This window comes from Cervus elaphus, chromosome 9, assembly GCF_910594005.1.
Source record: "Cervus elaphus chromosome 9, mCerEla1.1, whole genome shotgun sequence".
Lineage (NCBI taxonomy): Eukaryota > Metazoa > Chordata > Mammalia > Artiodactyla > Cervidae > Cervus > Cervus elaphus.
In genome coordinates this window covers 53163038-53171597 of record NC_057823.1, presented here as the reverse complement: position 1 = coordinate 53171597, position 8560 = coordinate 53163038, and positions in this window count along the sequence as shown.

Genomic DNA, 8560 nt, shown 5'->3' with positions numbered 1-8560 from the left:
CCAGGGCAGAGCAAAGAAATAGCTACAGAAAGAATGAAGAGGCTGAGCCAAAGCAGTGAAAGTAAAGTCTAATGCTGTGAAGAACAATATTGCATCAGAACCTGCAATGTTAGGTCCATGAATCAAGGTAAATTTGATGCAGTCAAACAGGAGATGGCAAGAGTGAACATCAATATTTTAGGAATCAGTGAACTAAAATGAACAGGAATGGGAGAATTTAATTCAGATGACCATTATATCTACTACCGTGGGTGAGAATCCCTTTGAAGGAGTGGAGTAGCCCTCATAGTCAACGAAAGAATCCAAAATGCAGTCCTTGGTTGCAATGTCAAAAATGACAGAATGAAAAAAAAAAAAAATGACAGAATGATCTCAGTTCATTTCCAAGGCAAACCATTCAACATCATAGTAATCCAAGTCAATGCCCCAACCTCTAATGCTGAAGAAGCTGAAGTTGAATGATTCTATAAAGATCTACAAGACCTCCTAGAACTAACACCAAAAAAAGATGTCCTTTTCATCATAGGGGATTGGAATGCAAAAGTAGGAAGTCAAGAGATACCTAGAGTAACAGGCAAGTTTAGCCTTGGAGTGCAAAATGAAGCAGGGCATAGCCTAATGGAGTTTTGACAAGAGACTGCACTGGTCACAGCAAACACTCTCTTCCAACAACACAAAAGATGACTCTACACATGGGCATCACCAGATGGTCAGTACCAAAATCAGATTGATTATATTCTTTGCAGCTGAAGATGGAGAAGCTCTATACAGTTAGCAAGAACAAGACCTGGAGCTGGCTGTGGCTCAGTTCTTCAGATCCTTATTGAAAAATTCAGGCTCAAATAGAAGAAAGTAGGGAAAACCACTAGGCCATTCAGGTATAACCTAAATCAAATCCCTTATGATTATACAGTGGAAGTGATGAATAGATACAAGGGACTAGATCTGGTAGACAGAGTGCCTGGAAAACTATGGATGGAGGTATGGAACACTGTACAGGAGGTGGTGACCAAAACCATTCCCAAGAAAAAGAAATGCAAGAAGGCAAAGTGGTTGTCTGATGAGGCCTTACAAATAGCTGAGAAAGGAAGAGAAGCAAAAGGCAAAAGAGATAGGGAAAGATATTCCCAACTGAATGCAGAGTTCCAGAGAATAGCAAAGAGAGATAAGAAAGCCTTAAGTGACCAATGCAAAGAAATAGAGGAAAACAATAGAATGGGAAAGACTAGAGATCTCTTTAATAAAACTGGAGATACCAAGGGAAATTTTCATACAAATATAGGCACAATAAAGGATAGGAATGGCAAAGACCTCACAGAAGCAGAAGAGATTAAGAAGAGGTGGCAAGAATAGACAAAAGAACTGTACAAAAAAGCTCTTAATGACCCAGTTAACCATGATGATGTGGTTGCTCATCTAGAGCCAGACATCCTGGAGTGTGAAGTCAAGTGGGCCTTAGGAAGCATCACTATGAACAAAGCTAGTGGAGGTGATGGAATTCCAGCTGAGTTATTTCAAATCTTAAAAGATGTTGCTGTTAAAGTGCTCCACTCATTATGCCTGCAAATTTGGAAAACTCAGAAGTGGCCGCAGGACTGGAAAAGGTCAGTTTTCATTTCAATCCCCCAAAAAGGCAAAGACAAAGAATGTTCAAATTACGGTACAACTGCACTCATTTCACATGCCAGCAAGATTATGTTCAAAATCCTTCAAGCTAGGCTTCAGCAGTATGTGAACTGAAAACTTCCAGATGTACAAGCTGGATTTAGAAAAAGCAGGGAAACCAGAGATCAAATTTCCCATATGCTATATCATAGAAAAAGCAAGGAAATTCCAGAAAAACATCTACTTCTGCTTCATTGACTATGCTAAAGCCTTTGACTATGTGGATCACAACAAACTGTGGAGTATTCTTAAAGAGATGGGAGTACTAGACCACCTTATCTGCCTCCTGAGAAACCTGTATACAGGACAAGAAGCAACAGTGAGAACCGGACATGGAACAATGAACTAGTTCAAAATTGGGAAAGGAGTATATCAAGGCTGTATATTGTCACCCTGCTTATTTAACTTATGTGCAGAGTACATCATGTGAAATGCTGAGCTGGGTGAATCACAAGCTAGAATCTAGATTGCCAGGAGAAATATCAACAACCTCAGACATGCAGATGATACCACTTTAACAGCAGAAAGTGAAGAGAGGAACTAAAGAGCCTCTTGATGAATGTGAAAGAAGAGAGTGAAAAAGCTGGCTTAAAACTCAACATTCAAAAAACTAAGATCATGGCATCTGGTCCCATCACTTCAAGGCAAATAGATGGGAAAATGTGGAAAGTGTCAGACTCCTTCTTCTTGGGCTCCAAAAATCACTTTGGACAGTGACTGCAGCCATGAAATTAAAAGATTCTTGCTCCTTGGAAGAAAAACTATGACAGACCTAGACAGTGTATTAAAAAGCAGAGCCATCACTTTGCTGACAAAGGTCCATATAGTCAAAGCTATGTTTTTTTCCAGCAGTCATGTGTGGATGTGAGAGTTGGACCATAAAGAAGGTTGAATGCCAAGAATTGATGCTTTTGAACTGTGGTGCTGGAGAAGACTCTTAAGAGTTCCTTGGACAGTGAGGAGAGTTCCTTTGACAGTGAGGAGATCAAACCAATCTCTCCTAAAGGAAATCAACCCTGAATGTTCATTGGAAGGACTGATGCTGAAGCCAAAGCTCCAATGCTTTGGCCATCTGATGCAAAGAGCTGACTCACTGGAAAAGAACCTGATGCTGGGGAAAATTGAAGGCAAGAGGAGAAGGGGGCGACAGAGAATCAGATGGTTGGATGGCATCACTGACTCAATGGAAATGAGCTTGAGCAAACTCAGGGAGATAGTGATGGACAGAGAAGCCTGAAGTGCTAGAGTTCATGGGGTTGCAAAGAGTAGGACACGACTTAGCAACTGAGCAATAACAATATAAAATATTTTTTCTTATTCTTAATTGATTGCAGGTCACAATTTGTTCAAAATAAAACAGAAACAACATACCAGATGGTTATAGCTGATGGATAAGCGATGATAGCAATGTTAGAAAGGGACAAGAAGAAATGGGGAAGACTTTGATATAAGGTATGTAATTACCCATAAAGTGATATAGTGTTATTTGAAAATGAATGTAAGACTAGTTTTAAATGTAACGACTAATAAATTTTAGAAGAAGAATAATCAATATACTAAGAGAGGTCAGGAACTGAAATCACATAAAATGCTCAATTAAAACCAGAATAGGCAGAAAAAGAGTGAAAGACAAAAAGGTGAACAAAAAACAAGGGCAGCAAATACAGATACAAATAAGGTAAATGTTAATCCAGCTATATCAATCATCACTTTAATGTGAATGATCTAAATATATCAATTAAAAGATGATATAGAGTAGATAAAAAAAAAAGACCAAACTAGATCTTGTCTACAAGAAACCCACTTTAGATATAAAGACATATATAGGTTAAAAATAAACAGATAGAGAAAGATATGCCATACTAACACTAATCAGAAGAAAGCCAGAAAGGCAGGGAACCCAGAGCTGTGCTCTGGGACAACCTAGAAGGGTAGGATGGGGAGGGAGATGGGAGGGAGGTTAAGAGGGAGAGGACATATGTATATCTATGGCTGATCATATTGATGTATGGCAGAAACCATCACAATATTGTAAAGTAATTATCCTCCAATTAAAATAAAATAAAAAATTTAAAAAGAAAGCTGGAATAGTTGTTTTAATTTCAGATAAAGCAGATTTCAGAGCAAAGAAAATGATCAGTGATAAATGTGGACATTAAGGTGGGGGAGGGTTCAGGATGGGAGACACATGTACACTCATGGGTGATTCATGTCAATGTATGGCAAAAACCACTAAAATATTGTAAAGTAATTAGCCTCCAATTAAAAATAATTAATTAATTTTTTTAAAAGGTGAACATTACATAATTTTAAAAGGGACCAATTCTCTAGGAAGACATAACAATTCTGAATGCACATGTCCTAACCACAAGCATTAAAATACATGAAACAGGGGCTTCCCTGATAGCTCAATGGTAAAGAATCCTGCCAGTGCAGGAGATACAGGTTCAATCCCTTGTCCGGGAGGATACCATGTGCTATGGAGCAACCAAGCCCGTTTGCCACAACTATTGAACATGTGCTCTAGGGCCCAGGAGCCACAACTACTGAGCCCACATGCTACAGTAACTACTGAAACCCCTGCACCCTAGAGCCCGTGCTCTGAAAAAAGAGAAGCCACTACAATGAGAAGCCTGTGCAATGCAATTAGAGAGTAGCCCCCACTGGCCACAACTAGAGAAAAGCCCATACAGCAACAAAGACCCAGCATAGCAAAAAACAAAACAAAAAACAGACCTCTCACTAACACATGGGTCAAAGAAGGAGTCACCAAAGATATTTTAAAATAACTTGAACTAAATGAAAATTTAAGTATCATATATCAAAATTTGTGGGATACAGGGAATTCCCTGGCAGTCCAATAGTTAGGACTCCATGCTTTCACTGCTAGGGGCCCAGGTTCAATCCCTGGTCAGGGGATTAAAATTCCACACTTGTGGCATAGCCAAAAAAAAAAAAAAAGTTATGGGATACAGCAAAAGCAGTACATAGAGGGAAATTTATAGCAATGAAACATATACTATTAAAGAAAGATCTAGAATCAATAATCTAAGCTTCCATCTTATGAAATAGAAAAAGAGCAAATTAAATCCAAAGTAAGCGGAAGAAATCTTTAAATATAATTAGAGGGGAGATACTTAAAATTTGAGTAGAAGTCAATGAAATTGAAAACAGGAAAACAATAGGCAAATTCAATGAAACTAAAATCTGGTTGTTTGAAAATATGAACGGATGAACCTCTTGCCAAGCTAACCAAGAAAAAAAAGACATAAGATACAAATCACAAATTCCACTGGAAATGAAAGAAGCATTATAATTATTGACCCCCAGACATTAAAAGAATAATAAAAGAATGGTAAGAACAATGCTGTCAAGGCTGTATATTGTCACCCTGCTTATTTAACTTATATGCAGACTATGTCATGTGAAATGCTGGGCTGGATGAAGCTCAAGCTGGAATCAAGATTTCCAGAAGAAATATCAATAACCTCAGATATGCAGATGACACCACCCTTATTGCAAAAAACAAAGAGGAACTAAAGAGCCTCTTGATGAAGGTGAAAGAGGAGAGTGAAAAAGCTGGCTTAAAATTCAACATTCAGAAAACGAAGATCATGGCATCCGGTCCCATCACTTCATGGCAAATAGATAGGGCAACAATGGTAACAGTCAGAGACCTTATTTTCTTGGGCTCCAAAATCACTTTGGATGGTGACTGCAGCCATGAAATTAAGAGACGCTTGCTCCTTGGAAGAAAAGCTATGACAAATTTAGATAGCATAATAAAAAGCAGAGACATCACTTTGCTAACAAAGGTCCATATAGTCAAAGCTGTTTTTCCAGTAGTCATGTGTAGATGTGAGTGTTGGACCATAAAGGCGGGAGGAGAAGGGGATGACAGAGGATGAGATGATGGTTGGATGGCATCACTGACTCAATGGACATGAATTTGAGTAAACTCCGGGAGTTGGTGATGGACAGGGAGACCTGGCGTGCTGCAGTCAATGGAGTCGCAAAGAGTCAGACATGACTGAGTGACTGAACTGAACTGAATAAAAATACTAACACTATATGGATGCAGACCTACTAGAAAAATAACATAGGAGAATAGAGAGGCATTATCTCACACCCATTAAGATGACTACTATAAAAAAAATGAAAACAAAATAACAAATGTCAATGATATGGAGAGATTGAAATCCTTGTGCACTGTTGATAGGAATGTAAAATTGTGCAGCTGCCATGGAAAACAGTATGGAGACTCCTCAGAAACTAAAAATAAAATTACCATGAAAGTGAAGTCGTTCAGTCCTGTCCAACTCTTTGTTACCCCATGGACTATATATAGCCTACCAGGCTCCTCCATCCATGGGATTTTCCAGGCAAGAATACTGGAGTGGGTTGCCATTTTCTTCTCCAGGGGATCTTCCTGACCCACGGATCAAACCCTGGTCTCCCACATCGTAGGCAGATGCTTTACCGTCTGGGCCACCAGGGAAGTCCAAAATTACCATATGATCCAACAATTCCACTTCTGGGTATATATCCAGGAAATCCTATCACATGCCACAACACATTATACTAAATGAAATAAGCTGGTCACAGAAAGACAAATACTGACAATTTCATTTATATGAGTTTCCTAAAGTAGTCAAATTCATAGTGACAGGAAGTAGAATGGTGGTTGCCAGAAGCTAGGGGCAAGGTGGGGGTGGAGAGTTAATAGATATGGTTTCAGTTTTGCAAGATGAAAAAAGTTCTGGAGATGGGTAGTGGTGATGGTTGCATAAGAATATGAACATAGTTAATTCCATTGAGTTAAATCCATTGTACTCTTAAAAATGGTTAAGATGGTAAATTTTTTCTGTGTATTTTACCACAATATTAAAAAACAAAGAAAACTGACCTGGCTTCCAGGTTGCATAGAATAATGCTCAATATCACTAATCATCAGGGAAATGTAAAACAAAATCACAAAGAAATACCACCTCACACCTGTCAGAATGGCCATCATCAAAAAGACAATAAACAAAAACTGTTGGCAAGAACGTGGAAAAAAGAGAATCCTCATACACTGTTGGTGGGAATATAAGTTGGTGCAGCCACTATAGAAACAGTATGGAATTTTATCAAATAAATTAAAAATAGAACTGAGGTATCTTGGAAAAATCAATTAGATTTGAAAGAAAAAAAAATCCTCTGGGCTTCAAGCAAAATGACCAAATTATTTAGGAAGGAAAAAAATCAGGTTGGCAAAAGGTTTCACAACAGCACACAAGAAAGGCAGCAAACAAGTTTTTAAACACCCTTCAGGAAAGAAGTGAGACCCAAGATTTATAACCAGCCAATATGTCCTTTACATACTAAGGCTATAGAAAATCAGCATTAAATATGCAAGAACTCAGAATACTGTACTCAGGAGTCTCTTTTGAGGAATTTACTAGAAAATTAGTTTCATCCAACCAAGAACTAACAGGAAAATTCAGAAAGCATCAGGATGGTTAGTATTAAATATACTAATAAGTTGTAGATCTGCAAGTAAAATAAAGGGGGTAACAAGGATGGGGAAAGAGTATGCAAATTGTTTTCTGAAAACAGCATGTCTCAATTTGGGAGGAGAGAAAGGGAAAAAAAGAATAAAAGAATTGATCTTTATGTAAGTAATGGGTTGGTTCAGCGGTAAAGAATTCGCCTGCAATGCAGGAGCCACAGGAGAAGAAGGTTCCATTCCTCGGTCGGGCAGATCCCCTGGAGGAGGAAACGGCAATCCACTCCAGTATTATTGCCTGGAGAATTCCATGGACAGAGGAGCCTGACGGGCTACAGTCCATGGGGTCGCAGAGTCAGAAGCAACTGAAGCGACTTAACACAGCACATGTACTAATATAAGAGGGAGTCAAGATATAGCTGACAAAGTAAACAATAGAGCCACCTATGGAAAAGTTATTTGAGGACTTAGAAAAGACAGAAGTATAACGGATAACTACTGGAACAAAAACGCAAACATTACTTAACATCAAAAGTAATTTTCAAAGGTTTTTTTTTGGGGGGGTGCGTGGGGGGAGGTTAGCACTTCCTTACTTCCGGGAACTACTGGATGAATCCAAGATGCGCTGGGTTCACCTCTGTTATTTTCTGCCCCAGTTGTAGAACCAGGCATTTCTCAAGGATCCCCAGTTCCTAGTCGAATGGGAGCTAAACAACCACCGGGAAAGGTGGTTACTTTCGCGCTTCCGGCGGGGTAGGAATCTCAAAACGCTCTCTCCGAGCGGGATCACTGGGAAAATGAAGGTGGGACAGCGGCAAAAGGACTGGAGAGCGCCCGCGGGTCTCGAACCACCCTCAAGAGAGAGTAATTTGACATGATGAAGTCGAAGGAACCGCTGAGCTACGGCCAGCCCGAGGACGATGTCTGTATTTTGTCCTCTTGACTGCCGAGAAAGAGTTGCGTCACAATAAACTAATCGGGGTATATGTGATCGGGCTAACTTGGCGACCTTAGAAAATCCATCTGCTCCCCCACCCCCAGTCCAGATACTTGGAGAGTGCGCACCTGTGAACACACAGCAGTAAGGGCCAAGTCTCCCCTCTCCTATCTCCTAGTGAGCTCTTCCGCAGTTGCTTCCGAGCCCTTTCACATCTATTACTCGGCAATCACCTAGTCTCTGACGTCTCCTCCAGCCTCTTGCTCCCCCGACAACACCCCCCGCCCCCCTCCACACAGGGCCGATAAGTGAACTTAACAATTTTCAGAGTGCCCTGAGTCAGGAGATTTGAATCTTTACAAGCTACAAATTCGGGCCTTATCTTGGAAATTTGCAGCTAACCAGGTAAACCCTAGGGTGCCTATCCCAGGTGTTACACAGTTCCCAGGTGTTATGTAGTATTATTTGTT